The sequence below is a fragment of the Triticum aestivum genome, chromosome 5D (assembly GCF_018294505.1).
Source record: "Triticum aestivum cultivar Chinese Spring chromosome 5D, IWGSC CS RefSeq v2.1, whole genome shotgun sequence".
In the NCBI taxonomy this organism is placed as follows: Eukaryota; Viridiplantae; Streptophyta; class Magnoliopsida; order Poales; family Poaceae; genus Triticum; species Triticum aestivum.
In genome coordinates, this window is record NC_057808.1 from 360,818,297 (window position 1) to 360,834,688 (window position 16,392).

A 16,392-nucleotide genomic window follows, 5' to 3' on the forward strand; every position below is an offset into this window, starting at 1 on the left:
GACTGCTTTTGTCAGGATAAGCTGTACTAGCTGTCCCCTTTCAAATTGGCCGTTGTTGGCTCCCTTCCCGCTCAATATTTGGGGAGAGGACCAGGGCCTCTATAAATAGGGCTAGCCACCACAGTAGGAAAGAACTTAACTAGGATGGAACTCATTCAGTTCATCCTCACACCCACCAAGCACAAGAACACCTCGCCTCAGGAGGCTATTCTTCCCCTTGTACTATTCATCCTCAGCCCAAGAGGCAATCCACCACCACCACACTGGAGTAGGGTATTACACCACAACGGTGGCCCGAACAGTATAAATCTTGTGTCCTTTGTGTTGCGAGTTCGTCGAGTTAGCCCTTGAGATCTTAGCGAAGCTAGGACGTGGATCGGTAGGGGGAGATCTTCGTGCGCACCCAGTGTTCAAACCTTGAGGGTTTTGCCGAAACCCGTGATCCAACATTTGGCACGCCAGGTAGGGTGCGCCGGAGCTCTTCTCCCACCAGCCGATCCGCTCGTTGATCCTTCGGTGCTCCACGGCTCCAATGTCCGGCGACTCATGAGCCAATACCGACCGTTGGGCGGCCTGGCCGGCCCGGGCGGCGCCATCTGCCCAAGAAGACCTCAACCCCGCGCCTCAGGCGGCATGCGCACCGCCAAACACCACAGGGCGCGGGCGGCGCGGTCACTCACCCTCTGCTCTTACTCCACGACAAGTGCGAGCAGCCGCGAGGGCCTCAAGCCACGCTGCCGCCACGGCGCCGCACACCCGGCGGGAGCAGGCGAACATGAGGGCCGCGCTCACGGTGGCTCGAGAGCTACTGCAATGCCGGTTAATGGAGAGCGGTCGGGATGCTTTGCTAGAGCTCGCCGCCGAGCTCTTGGATGCCGCGGCTTCAGGAGCGCCACCCTTCTGTACTCCGCTCACGCCACAAGCTGCAGCCGGGTCGCATGGTGGACCACGCCGCGCCCGTGTGCACAAAGGCGCACCACCCGGCTTCATCGACACCAGCGCGACCAATGGAGCTGTACGCCCGCTCGCGCCCGCGCCACCTCCGCTAGGCGCGGGCACGAGCGCCGCCACCTACGGTCCAGGTGGGATGCAACCCTACCATCCTCGAGGCGGCACGCTAGTATGGGCGACCTGGAGCTTGGGCACTACGGCGAGGTCTTCGAGGCGGCAGCCTCAGAGGCCTACATGCCCCACATGGTGGACCAGGAGTACATGCTGGAAGACGACCCTGGCTTGTTCCTTGAGTCGGCTGGGAGGAGGAGGCGCTAGAAGGCGGCACTCTTCAGGAGCCATCCGGAGGCCTCACCAACCGTGCCGGCGACAGCGACTACTGGGTACCACTAATCCCTCAGGAGCAGGCTTACGCTAACTGTGGTACGCAGGAGGATGAGGTCGCGGCAGCAGACGACGGTCCCAGCTCGTCGGCCTCCCTCCCACCGGGAGGGGCACGCTGGGGACTGCAGGAAGGAAGCTGGGACGAAGGCCCACCCCAGCACCGCGCGGAGCAAGGCGTCCCTCGCAGGTAGGCCCTCTGCCGGGGAGGTGCTCCAGAGCCTACCCCCGGCAGAGGACCCGTGGTCGCCGAGGGTGTCGCCGGCGTCCCCTTTGCCCCTTTGGTGTCGTCCTGGTTTCCGGTCGCCCCCAACGGTGGCCGAGGGAGGCGCAAGGCGGGGCCCTCGTCTGGCGATATGAAGTAAGGCTCACGCCTATGAAGGTCTCCGCCAACGAGTGGGGCTGTACACGCCCCGGAATCTCAGGAGTGCCACCCTCGGGCCTCGCGGGCTCCCTCCCACGTCCTAGTGGCAGCACTTAGCTCCACGCTGGTGAGAAGACTTGAAGACAAGAAGACTAGACTAGGTGCCGGACGCGGCCATTTGCTTTGGATCCCTTTTCTGTAGCCTTGCCTTCTGGATTTGGATTTAAGTTGAAGTTGAATTTTCATTGATGCACGCGGGGGTGCCTTTTCTTGTTCGAGCGATTTCTTGCTATCTGGTTCTTGCCTTATTCCGAAGCTTGCGCTCGCTGCCTCCCCCTCGCGGTCCTCTCGCGAGTGGGACTGGGGGCAACATACGCACCGCGCGCGTCGATACCACAATCGGCACCTGATTCTCGCGAGGCCCTCTCGGGCGAATCAGCAGACCCTTCAGGAGTTTCTCGGGAGCTCACGACCTCACGATCCAGTTCGGGGCTTACCCCGGCTAAGGTAAGCCGCAACGGTAAACTTACCACCAGACTCATGGATTCACAAAGGCGCACATTCAGCTTGACATAAAAGAATAAAGGCAGCGGTTTGTTTACACGGGGGGCTTCCCCTCTCAAAATGCTCTTACAACCTCTAGGGCCACACCCAAGCCTCTGCGTGCAGGACAAACAGCTGGGGAGCGCGGGGATCAGTCAGACATGTCGCTCGCCGCATCGCCTTCAGACGAGCAGCTGGCATCGCTGCCACCGTTGGCAGCATCACCATCGCCTCCTCCGGCGCCGTCAACATCATCATCGACCATGTCGCCTTCGTCCGCCGCGACCACCACCATGTCGTCGTCAGAAGAGAAGGCCCTGACCAGCGCGTCCACCTTATCCTCCACCCACCGCGCCAGGTCGCCCCGGATGGCCTCAGGGACTGGAGCAATGGCGGCGTCAAAGTTGAAGTCCTGGTAGGTGTTCTGAAGATGGCTGAAGACACGAGAGAATGCACGCCCCAGTAGGCCGCGGCTCTTCTCTTTGACAAGCAGACGAGCTCTCTCGGAGCGGTTCTCCAGGCGCGTCACCACATCGGCGAAGAAGCGGAGGTGGCTGGCGTAGTCGTTCACGTGGGGGTGAGGGGCGTTCTCATCACAGATGTGGCCCAGGGCAGTATTGGCCCTTTCCAAAGGTCCTGAAGCATGGGAGCATGCACGCGCTCCAGCGTCCGCCGCTGAAGCACTTCCTCCCTGTTCTGCCGCGCAACAGACTCGGCATCAGCAACCCGCTTCTGAAGAGAGAGCAGCTCGGCACGGGCGGAGGCAAATTCCGCCTGCGCCGTGACCAAGGCAGCTGCCGTGGCCTCCTCGCGCCTCTCCACCTCAGCTAGCTTGGGCCTAAGGGCAGCAGCCCTACCCGCAGCCTCCGTCTCCGCAAGCTTCAACTTCATGTCATGCCTACCCTCAAGATCCGCGGGAACCTCGGTCAACCGGCGATCGACCTCCTCCTGGGCCTTGGCCTCGCGAGCACCGACGGCATCTTCCGCTTGGGCAACTTGACGCTCCCTTGTCTCCAGTCGCTCAAGCTCGAGGCTACGCTCCATGGCTTCCAGTGCCAACGCCTCCTCGCGCCTCCGGATCTCTTCTTCTTCGGCGGGCGTCCCCCTCAACGACGCAAGGGCAGCTCTGCGCGCCTCCACTTGCCGCTCCAAGGAGGTGCTCCAGGCTTGGAGCTCCCACGCGCGCTTCTCCGTGGCCTCGCGGCGGCGGTCAGCTTCTCGGGCCTCTTCCAGAGCTCGGGAGCAGGCTTCACGTGAGGTTGCGAGAGAAGCTTCAGCCTTCGCGTTATCAAGCTCGCGCTGGAGACGCCCGAGGTTGATGGCCACCTTCAACTTATGCCGCTCCTCCGCCAACCGAAGACCCTCGGCCTCGAGGCGCACGTCGACACCTGCAAGTTCTTCACCGAGTCGGCTCATCGCGCCCATCGCCTCCTGGAAGAGCTCGTGACGAACAACGCTCCGTCCGTGCTCGAACTCAAGCGGACGGTCCATCTTGTCCTCCACCGCGGGGGCTGCAGGCGGGGCCCGAAGCGGCCCGCCCTCTCCCAGCAGGGGGCTGGCGCATGCCAGGAGGCCAGCCAGGCCTCGCAAGGGGCCCGGACGAGTTGGGGCCCGCTGCTCGAGGAGGCGCCCAAGACCGAAGCCATCCAGCCGGCGTCCCGAGCCCTCGGCACGCTCACTGAGCTCCAGGCAAGGCCGTGGAGGAAGGACGGCGGGGGCGTAAGCTCAAGGCGCCATGAAGGCGAGCGCGCCCCTGCAACCGACCCCTCACCAAGAGCGACGTGCAGGCTAGGGGCTCAAGGTCAGCGGGGGAGACAAGGAGAAAGGAGACTGCTTCTCGGGAGACTCGGCGGCTGTGGCGGAAGGGACCCTGAAGAGCCAACATCAGGGAGGAAAGCAGCACTCAAGAAGCCACAAAGATACGGTACTTACTTGTCAATGGCGATGTACTTCCTCCACTTCAACGGCCCGAAGATGCCACCGCTGCCGCTCAGGGACCTCTTCCTCTTCCGGAGCTCCTCGAAGTACATGCAGAGCCGACCAAAGTGTTGGACATGGCAGCCAGCACGAGGTGCAGCAGGAGAAGCACTTGAAGGGACAGCCTCAGGGGCGCCAAGCCGAGGAGAGCCATCGGGCGCCATCTCCCAGCAACCTGCCGAGGTCTCAGGAGCTTCGGCCTCAGTAGTCGCGCGCTGCGTCGCCCCCACAGCCGCCGCGTCAGGACAAGAATCACGGACTCCCGAGGACGACGCCTCGGGAGCCCCAGACGGCATCAGCACCCCAGTACTAGGGCCATCGGCCTCGGACGGTGCTCGCCTCCCTGCATCCACACTCGGGGTGAGCTCGGCGCTGGCAACGAAGAGGGGAACCACGTTGACGGGGTTCTCGCGGGGCCCCACCAGGCCGTCTGGGCGCAGCCCCCACTCGTCAAAAGAAGGCATGTGGTCCATGAATTCCTCCTTGTTCGAGCAACGGTACAACAAACAACTGTTCCCAGGCATGTCGTCTAGCAACGGAATGCCCGCCAAAGACCCCAAGCACCATCTGCCGCGTCTCAAGAGGGAGCCTGGACTCCTGAAGCCTCATATGGTCCTTGCTGTTGAGCAAGGCCCACATCGGCCGAGAATGGCGCTGAAGCGGAGCGACTCGACGCCGGACAAACTCCTTCACCACCATAGGCGCAGTTACGCCACGGTCCTTCAACCACTTCAGCCTGAGCCAGACGGGGACAAGGCAAGGGCTCACGAGCTTCTCGTGGCCCCAACCGGAGTTGGGGACGGCAGGCGCCGACGAAGAATGGAGCAGAGGGCTGAGCACTCTGACATCAACAAATACCCACCGTGTCTAAAACTCGCTCGTGGATGGAGGAAGATCGAAGTCGATCCCCGCGCCAGCCGTCGCAGCCACAGCCTGGAGGCTCAGGCATCCCGAGCTCTGCCGGGGGTCAATCAGATGCAACGAGAAGAAGTGGCGAAGAAGGGCCACGGAAGGAGCAATGCCCGCCATGGCCTCACACACGAAGGAGAAGACGGCAAGAAGGGTCACGGATTGGGGATCAAGATGCAGCATGTGGATCTGGTAGTGTTCAAGCACTGCGTTGAAGAAGGCGGAGAAAGGAGGGACCAGGCCAGCCCAAAGGGCATGGATGAAGATTGGGACCTCGGTGGCAGCCCGGTCAATGCGAGCACGAGACGCAGGCCAAGCCACCGTCTTCCCCCACTCATTGAAACTGGAGGCGAGCATGGGACGCACCTTGCCCATGGCCTCATTGTTGAGCACCAGCGATCGGCCAACTGCGGGCTCGGCGGCCGGAGGCGCACTGGCCGAAGACAGAGGTTTCTTCCCCTTATCCGCTTCTTTCAGCGCCATGGCGATGGAGTGAGCAGAGCTCAGGTCAGATTGGAAAGAGGAGCGGAGTCCCGGGGAAGCAGAGGAATTGGGGAAGTGTGGTGCGGGCGATGGAAGAATAACTGTGTAGGTTGCGGTGGCCGCATAGCCAGGCGGATTCCAAGGCAGCGTGGGGAAGCGGAGGCGCCCACGTCCAATCAACCGCCATGCGTCGACCAAGGCCGCAGGCTGTTGGGGCCCACGGCGCTCTGCACTTGACCTTTGGCTTCGCCTCGAAGCCAAGCCCGAGCGCTCCTTGGGCTCGGGGGCTACTGTCGGCGTTCTGGGAATGGGGGTCCCCAGACTTGCCTGCCTACGACCCATATTCACCAACAAGCACTCAAGACCCTCGCGAGGGGCCAAGCCTCGCGAGGCGGACGACACAAGACCCCTTCTGGAGCGGCCTCATCAGGTTGGCTCGCGAGGGGCGGAGAGATCAAGGCAAGGAAAACCTCCCGAGGTTCTCGTGACGTGAGCCATGACGACCGAGACCAGGCGGGCGCCAGCGCGCACAGTGTCCTTGTTTCCTCTTTGGTGCTAAGGAGGCAAGTGCAGGCGCAGAGTACCGAGGCGTCAACCAAAGGTTTCCATATCAGTGCAACGAGACCAAGACTAGCAGGACGGCAAGACGGAGGTCACCATGGAGCCCAAGGCGGCGTCACCACCAGAGCCTTTTGCAGGCGAAGACTGCTTTTGTCAGGATAAGCTGTACTAGTTGTCCCCTTTCAAATTGGTCGTTGTTGGCTCCCTTCCCGCTCAATATTTGGGGAGAGGACCAGGGCCTCTATAAATAGGGCTAGCCACCACAGTAGGAAAGAACTTAACTAGGCTGGAACTCATTCAGTTCATCCTCACACCCACCAAGCACAAGAACACCTCGCCTCAGGAGGTTGTTCTTCCCCTTGTACTGTTCATCCTCAGCCCAAGAGGCAATCCACCACCACCACACTGGAGTAGGGTATTACACCACAACGGTGGCCCAAACCAGTATAAATCTTGTGTCCTTTGTGTTGCGAGTTCGTCAAGTTAGCCCTTGAGATCTTAGCGAAGCTAGGACGTGGATCGGTAGGGGGAGATCTTCGTGCGCACCCCAGTGTTTGAACCTTGAGGGTTTTGCCGGAACCCGTGATCCGACACCATTATCGTCGCCTTCCCCACGTCCACCTTCTGGTCGCTGATGGTGTACAATATGGTGCACGGGGATTCGTCGTCCTACAAAGAAAATTCTGCAACGTGAGACATCCGAAAGGCAACGAAAACGTGAGATTATACATTTCTTAAAGGGGGCCGGTGTGATAGATACCGTGAGGGCGTCGAGCTCAGCCAAAGACGAAGCACCGCCGAGCACGTCCGGTGCGGGAGCCGGTGCCAGAGCCGGTGCGGGAGCCGCTACAGGAGCCGGTGCGGGAGCAGGTGCAGCTGTAGGTGCTGGTGCAACGCTAGTCGAGCTGCTCCCCAAGATGTCAGCAAGGGGAAAGTCCACTGCATTTTTTCTGGATTTTGCCTGCTCCAATTGAAAACGGCCGGAACCAAGGAAGTAGACATATCTACAAGCACCTGTTTTGCGGCAGCTACCGCTGTTGCGACTGTCTCAGATGATTTCTTCTCAACCGCAATCTCAACCTTCTTGTTGATGTTTTCTTCAGTTAACCTCCGTCTTTCCTTTCTCTCCTCCGTGGGCTCACGGTAGTACTTCTTCCGCGTGGCGCCGTCTCCGACACTGTGCACGCGTCCATACGACGGCCGAGTCTCCATCGGGAGTCGTTTCAATATGTTCAACGCCCGGTTGAATGGAGTGTAACACTTGGGCCTCGCCAACGCCTCAGACGGCGAGTCGCTTTCGGCCGCAATCCTGTGCTGCTCTCTCTGCAAAAGGCACAAGGATCGTTTACAAATATGACTAACGTGCAGTCAAATTGATCAAAAACTAAAAGTACCAGCAGTCTCATGAACCTCGTCGTGACCGCGTTTGTCTCGAAAATCTTCTTCACTAGGTCCCACCGGTGCCGGGCCCTGAGAACGTCACGCTCCTGCGGGATGGTGAACTCCGTCAAGGGGTCTGGGATTCCCAGACTCGCGGCTTCCGCGTCCTCCTTTTTTGAATATGAACGACAGTGGGAGAGGCTCCCACTGACTTTGTACTACTCACAAAGAACCAGTTACAACATTGTTACATGTGGGGTGTTTGTGGGCCCCCGGCCATGTACCTCAGGAGGCTACTTTTAACAATATTACAAGTTTTGTATGTAAGTGTCTAGGAAAGGACGCAGTTCCTCCCTACAATTGTGAACCAACAAGGCCAAAAGCTCTTTGAATCTAGCCAACCATGAACCAAAAGAGTGTGGAATCCCTCTGAAGTATACATTATTTCTCTCTTTCCACAGGCTCCATGCAGCCATTAAGGAGATGTCCATGAACAGTGGTCGCCGCCAATGTTCCCTGCCAGCATGCAGCAAAGTGAGCCTATTCCCAAGGCTTGGCCAAAGCATGCTAACCTTGTCCCAGCATTGTTGGCTAAACGGGCAAGTGAAGAAGAGGTGCTCAGCCATTTCCTCGGGAGGGTTCTGGCAGAGCATGCATGTGTAAGTGTTACCCGCCACGACAAAGTGTCTGCGTTTCAGCATGTTCCTAGTGTTAGGCGATCAACCAACAGCAGGCAACCAAACATTTTTAATTTAATCGGACTCTTAGCCTTCCATAGCCAGCCAAAGGCATCATCAGCAACCATCTCTCTGAAGCAGTGATCATAGTATCTCTTGGAGGAGAATGCCCCACCAAGGTTGCACTCCCAGGTATCGTTGCATTCCCTGTCAAGAAGCACATGCATCGATCCTTGTTGGATTTCTATGACCTCCTCTCTAGCTTGTGTGGATAGCGGCAAGTAGAAGATCAAGCTCGGGCCTGCAGCTGTGAGAATATTGACAGCGGGCTCATCTTCGTTCAAGCAGAAAGAGAAAGCTCTGGGGAAGATCTCCATTAGGGGGGCATCACGGCCATCGAACCAGGCATCTTTCCAGAACAGGGAGGAGGATCCGTTGCCCAAAGTGACTCCGGTGATCCCACGGAACACATCACTGAGCTGCATTACGTTGCGCCACCAAAAAGAGCCAACTGGTTCCATTGCATGCGGTATTCTACCCGTGTAATAGGTATCCCAGATAATAGTCACCCAGGGGCCGTCGTGGTGGTTATAAAACTTAAACAGATGCTTCAGAAGGAGGGCCACATTCTGGGTTTTGATATCGATGATCCCAAGCCCACCTTTGCGTTTGGGCCTACAAACCAACTCCCAGGCTGCTCGGGAGTTATTTTTGACACCATCGTCAAAGTTCTTCGCCCAAAGACAGTATCTGCGCAGCTTATCAAGGTGCTCAATCACTTTTGGGTGAAGCTTAATCGTACACATGGCATAAATTAGCATCGATGTTACTGCTGAATTGACTAATGTGAGTTTGGCCCCGAATGACATCAAAGACAGTGCCGTGGACATCTTTCTTTCCACTCCATGCAAAAGTGGCATGAGCTCTAGCAATGTCGGCCTGGTCGTGCCCATGGGGAGGCCGAGATATGTGAACGGCATTGTGCCAACTGAGCAGCCAAAGACATGTGCCAATTCCAGTGTGCGCTGCGGATCAAGGTTAATGGGAATGAGGGTGGATTTGTGGAAGTTGATCTTCAGACCAACCGATGCTGCATAGTCCTCTAGGATGGTTTTCATGCGGGCAGCTTGATCAGGGCAGGCTGGCATCACCAGAATGGTGTCGTCCGCGTATTGCACCACCGGATAGTCACCATCGCGATTGCATGGGATGGGCAGTTCAATCAACCTACGAGCAAACGCGTCATTGACCACGGCTTGGAGAAGATCAGCAGCGAGGACATAAATCAGTGGAGAGAGGGGGTCACCTTGTCGCACCCCACATTTGCACTGAAACTTTCTGCCAGGGACCCCATTAAGGAGGACAGAAGACACACCAGAGCCAAAGATTTTTTCCATCCAACCCAGCCACTTTTCATCAAACCCCATGTGTCTCATGATCTCCATCATTGGGACATGCTCTATGGTGTCAAAGGCTTTGGCGAAGTCGAGTTTGAGCAGTATAATCTCACGCGACGACCTCTGGCATTGGTGAATGTATTCAAATGACCATGCAAGACAGTCCTGGATGGTTCTTCCCTTAATGAAGCCATACTGGTTCCTAAGGATGATCTTCAAGATAACTTTCTGCAAACGATTGGCCAAGATATTTGTGACAATTTTCAGACAACAGTTCTGCAGGGTTATTGGCCTGTAATCGTTGGCAGTTTCAGGAGATGAGGTCTTTGGTATCAAGGTAATATATCCCTCGCTAATGCTGGTGATATCAAGGTTGCCCTCATGGAAATCCTAACACATCCTGTAGAAATCCTCTTTAATAATCTGCCAACAACTCTTAAGAAAGCAGCCGTTAAAACCATCAGGGCCCGGGGCCCGGTCGGCTGGCATTTCTTTTATCACCGCATCAATCTCCTCCTTAGAAAATGGTACTGACAACTCATCTAAACCAGGAATTTGTCTAATGATCCGGGAGAGGTTGAAGCGCACGGTAGTAGGTTTGGAAGAGCCCAAACGTTCCTTATATGTTTTGTACAAAACCCATTCTTTGCCGATGTGATCACTCACCACCACGTCCCTGTCCCATAAGTTAGCAATCGAGTTTTGCCTAAACCTCTCAGTCGTGAGGGATTGAAAGAGTTTAGTATTTTCATCCGCGAATCTGGAATATCTGACAGTGCATCGTTTCCTCCAATAGTCATTCTGATATTTCAGCAACATATCTAGATGCAATTTCAAGATACGCCTGAAGTTTTTTTCTTGTATAAAGAGTGCTCGTTTATCCTCAAGATTATCCAACTGAGCGAGAGCTTCATTACTGTTTTGAATCATGGTTTTCAGTTTCGAGATACCACGGCTCCAACTCTTAAGCTCATAGCGCAGATTTTTCATCTTTTTGCAGATAAGTGCCGTGGAGTTGGGAGCATGGCATGGCTTGGACCAGGAGCGTGCGACCACGTCAGAGAAGCCCTCATGATTGACCCAGTAGTTTTCAAACTGGAAGAGCTTGGACTTGGGGATATTAGACTCAATGGCCACAACACATGGGATGTGATCAGAAACTGGTTTGCCAAGAGGTAAGACCATCGTGTTCGGGAAGGCAGTGGTCCAATTAGACGACGAGAAGAACCAGTCAAGCTATTCAAGCAAGGGGTCATCCTGCATGTTACTCCAAGTATACGATCGACCCTTGACAGGGAGTTCCATCAGAGTTTGTGCACGGATGATTTCATTGAACAGGAGCATATCAGCAGCATCTCCACCAGGTTTGTTTCTATTATCCATGGAGCGAATGAAGTTGAAGTCCCCCAATATCAGCCAATTTTCACGGCTGGGTATATTGAGATCAAACAGCCAAGAACTAAAATCCACCCGACGCTGGCCAGAACAAGGGCCATAAACATTGACTAAATTCCAGGCCTCATTAGATTGCGTGGAAACAAAAGAAACACCCACAACAAAGGAGTCAATAAACCACGGCGTGCCCACAAACAGAGAACTATTCCAAATTGTGATAATACCACCCGAAGCACCCATGGAAGGTGCAAATGCAAACTTATCAAAGCGCTTAGGACAGAAAGTTTTAATAAAAGCTAGATCAAACGATTCACGTTTAGTTTCCTGGATACATAGCACCGAACAACCGCCAGTATCAATCGCATTTCTAAGAGCCAAAAGTTTGCTTCAGAGTTTATGCCTCTGACATTCCACAATAACACGTTCCAAGATTTATTCATGACGGCCGAGAAGATCAGTCTTCAGTAGTAGAAGCCATTTGCTGGCCATCCAGCAGCTTCTCCGCAGATAGATCATCAAGAGCAATCCCGCAGCGGCCACCCACTTGTTGGATTTCCTCAATAGAGGTAGGAGGCGGGCAGGAAGCAGAGGCCACCTGTGCAGGAGCAGCAGCCATGGACATGGCCTTAACAGAAGGCAGCACACGAGCTCTCACCCTCGATCTTGTCTGTTTGATGTCATTGGCCTGGTTGACTTTGAAGCCATCGTACTTGTTTGACCTAGTGCTCCTTCTAACCGCAGTGGTGTCAAGGGCACATTAGCATTACGCGAGCTGGTGACCGCAAAGAGAGACGAAGAAGCAAGCGTCTGGAGAGCAATCCCATGAACATGTAAAGCAGCAAGAACTGACTGAGATTCGACAGGTTCAGAAATGAAATGTGTCGTGATGGCCTTAAGTCCAGGGGATCGATCAACCAAGATCCATTCCTCATCAACAACATTAGCTATGCCAGGTACGTCCTCTTGCAGCAAGTTGCTAGGAATAATGTTGGCTCCCATCTGGAAGTGAGCACCAAAAAGCATAGACATGAAATCTGGCTCGGGCACCATATTGGACAACCACACAGCACGGACAGAGTTCATGTGGTTCTGAATGACCCTGAAGGGGTTAAGTGGGAGCATGACAGTCTCCTGCTACATATCAGTAAGGGCCCGAGTGTACATGCGTTTGAGCATTTCTCCAATCCAAAGCAGAAATTCCTGGTCAAGAGTAACCATGAGATTAACTGAATCACCACCAGCTCTGAGAAATGCTGAATGTGCCATAGGATTCCCAAGAACAAAACCATCAGCCAAAGCTTCAACCGCCTCAATTTCCTCATCAGACGCCCAGACATCAGACAAATTGTCTTGAATGTTATGCTCAGGATCAACACCATCCATCAGGGGTGGCCCATCATACTGAAAAAAAGGTTCTAAAGCTGAAACCTGAATAAGGTGGAGGAATAACTGGCCAGGGACGCCACCCATTTTCCTGAAGCTCTTCCGGTGCATGTGCAGGGGCATTCCAAGCAGCTTCATTCAGCGCCTCCTGTGCAGCCATCTCATCGAGCCTGGCCTGCTGCATAACAGTGTAGAACGGGAGCTGATACAGGTGCGGGGATGCATTAAGGAGGGGAGGAGCTTCCTCCGTGCCAACCAGATCAGGGATGGTGTTTCTGCCATTAAGCACATAGACTGGGACAGACCAAGCGCGGCCAAGTCCAGGCAGCGGACCAACTCGAGTGACCAAAAGACTGTGTGGAGCTTCAGCAACATCTTTGATATGACATTTAACTAGAACACGGGCTTTGTTTTGTCCTGGGCGCGGCCAGACAAGCAGTGTACCAAAATTAGAGACAGACTTATGAATGTAATGCTCAGTCTGATAATCCATAGGGAAAGCAAGAAGCATAATCCAGACTTCATATTCAAAGGCAGACATGCGCATATTAAGACCTTCATCATGCGGGACTAAAGAAAACGTGGAATCATATGGACCTCTTCCCGCCGTAACCACGGCTTCCGAGGTGGTGGCACCCAATGTTCCTCTGTTTTAGCCCCTTCATGTACTTCGACTTTTTTTTGGCAGCTTCGGCCTCGCAAGCCGCCTTGAATATTTCAAAGTTCTCTGTCGTGATTGTTGGATTATCCTTTACAATCTCGGAGTAGGGTTCCTTTTTGTTGACGATCCGATATTTCACCCTTGATTTCCAGGCGGCCAACGCGTCGCTAAACTTGGTCATGGCGTGTTTGTTTATCTTCTTCATTGTCGGGTCCTTATCTGGATCTTTATAATCATTTTCATTCCGACCCGGGAACAAGAATATCTGGTGCAGCTTCTTTAGGAGGGAGGGCCTCATATTATCTATCTTCTGTAGTTTCTCATCGTTGATGGTGGCGGTTGTCCGTATGGTGCAGCCTATTTGATTGCCGTAGCACGCGCGCACTTCCTCGGGCGCGTTTGGCTCAAAATTGTCGTCGTCCACCTCCGTGACCACCAGTCTAGTAGTCTTGAGCTTGTTAGGAAGCCGTTGCCTCTTTGCTTTCGGTTCTATACCGGCTCCGCTAGTCTCGGCGCCGGTCTCAGTCTCAGCGCCGGTCTCGATGTCGGTCTCAATCTCCGATGTGACAGGTGGACCCAGCAACATCAACTCTTGATCGTCGGCTTCCCTCAAAAATTCTTCTGCCGCCAGGTAGACGTTGTCGCAGTCACCAGAACCCTGTCCTTCATCGTTGCTAGCCATGTTTCCTATGATTAAATCTAGTCAATTAATTCTAGACCTAATAAAATGAATAATGACATAAAAAAGGCATATGCTTTGCAGGAACGTTGACTCCTTCCCGGTGCGGCAAATCGCGGGCACTCGATATGTCCTAGTTTGTAGCACAAGTCATGCCGAAATTCACGGAAAATTTCGGCATGACCTTTGCTAAAAAGTGGACAAATCGAGCACCTGAAATTTGCCGGAACGGAAATGAATCAACATTCCGGCAAAACATAGGCCACCCGCGCTTCATTCCCTGGAAACAACAAAAGGCCACATGGGCACAATCGAACCACACTTCAATGAAAAGATATAACATGACCACTTCAATGAAAAGATAAAATCAACAATAAAAGTCTAGGAAGGATCATCTTTAAAATAAAAGTTGCCTAAATTCTTTTCCTAGAAAAATAGTGGTCTTTTCAAAAATCAAAAACCTTTGCAAAATGACCTCACTAAACACTTCTCTGCCTAGGACAGAACCGAAATTTTGTTCTAGCTATTCCTCTCTCTCTCTCCCCCTCTCTCTCACACACACACACACATTATTTTCTCTAACGCTTCTCTGCCTAGGACAGAACCCAATTAAATTGCAAAGGAACTCCATTTCTCTAACCCTTCCCACCTAATGCTCTAAAATAAATTCTTCCTCTAACCTAGCGAACCTAGTTAATCTAGCTTGTTAACCTAACGAACCTAATTAACCTAGCTATTTAACCTAGTTAGTAAACCTAGCTAGTTAACCTAGTTTACCTAGATAATTAACCTAATTAAAGTAGTTAACCCAGCTAGTTCTCTGTCAAAGCCCTAACTAAATTTTTGCACTAACCTAGATAATTAACCTAATTAAACTAGTTAACCTAACAAGTTCTCTGTCAAAGACCTAACTAAACTTTTGCACTAACCTAAATAATTAACCTAATTAAACTAGTTAACCTAGCTAGCTAGTTCTCTGTCCAATGTTTGTGCTATGCATGAGAGAGAGAGGAGGGGTGGGGGCTTACAGAGGATGTCTCCGGTCGTGGCGAGGGAGGCAGGGGCGTCTCCGATGACGGCGAGGGAGGCAGTTGTGGCGAGGGAGGCAGGGCGTCGAGGGTGGCTCGCTAGCGCCGAGGGCGGCTCCGGTGGCGTTGATGAGGCCGCGCGGCTCCGGTGGCGTCGACGGCGCGCGGCACTGGTGGCTCCGGGGGCGTTGACGTCGGCAGGAGACGGCGGCGAAGTAGGGCGACGGCGAATTGGGGAGACGGCGGCGAAGTGGGGGCGAGAGATTTGGGGGAGAAGTGGTGGCCGTGGGGAAACCGCTTTTCGGTTAAGTCGAACTTAGCGGTAGCGCGTTTCTGTAAAAGCGCTATAGCTAGCGCTTTTCAGTAAACGCGCTACTGCTATAGATATGTATTTTCCTTTTCTTTTCTTATTTCCTTTTCTCTTTCTATAGCGGGGGGTCTAAACAAGCGCTACTGCTAAGTTATCTATAGCGCCTCTGATGAACAGACGCTACTGCTATTCCTTTTTCCTTTTTCCCTTTTTCATTTATTTTTCTTTACATTTTTTTTCTTTCTCCTTTTCTTATTTCTTTCATTTTCATTTACTTTTCTATTTTTTTTTCATTTAATTTTTTTATTAACAGTAGCGCATTTCACAGTAAACGCGCTGCTAAAATAAACTTAGCGGTAGCGCTCTTTCTAGAAGACCGCTACTACCATATGTAGCCTATCGGCTTAGTAGTGAGAATTTTAATAGTAACGATTTTAAAAATAGATACGCTACTGCTACGTTTATGTCTGCAACGCGTTTATCCTGCACGCGCTATTGTTATTTAGCAGTAGCGCCGTTTTTTAACGAGCGCTGGTGCTAAAGTTCTGTGTATAAGATTTTCGATGGTAGCGATGATGCGAGCCGGCAAGGCCATTCTTCCCTGGACGGCACTGACCTGTCTGCCACCAGGCTCGCCGCCGTCATGGATCTGATGTGCTGAGCCGCTCCCGACGCATCCACCGAAACCGCGCCCGTGCTCCCTTCCGGCAAAGGTTGCCAGATGCGCCGGGTCGTGGCCCTGGAGCCGCGACCCCCCGGCGCAAAGCGCCGCCCGCGCTCCGCGCCCAGGCCGCGCGCCTCCGCCGCGAAAGCCACAAAATCACCGACCGACGGTCCCTCCGGCACCGCACACAGCTGCCGCTCCGATTCCTCCCCGACGTCTTCGTCTTCAGATTCTGCCGCCGACAGCGCCCAGAAACGGTTGCGGCAGGCCCCAGCCCTCGCCGCCGGCAAGCCGGCATGCTCCCCCGCCGTGCGCGCCTGGGAAGAACCCGCACCACGGCGGACCAAGGTCCACGCCGCCGGAGAAGCCCCACCCGGCGCCCGCCCCGTTGGAGAAACGCAGTCGCCAGCCCCGTCGCCTGTCCGTACACCTAACGGCTCGCACATTTCGAACCCCCACAGAGAGAGGCTGGGAGGGTATACCGTATACGAAGGCGAGCTGGAAAGTTAATGCGGTACACCCCTCGCCACCAATCGAACACTACTCACAGTAGTTCATCATGGACATTCTCATTAATCCAGATCGTGCATCGTGGCCCAGCCTGCATGCGATGCGAGGATGGACTACACTAGACGCATAGGTCGCCCCA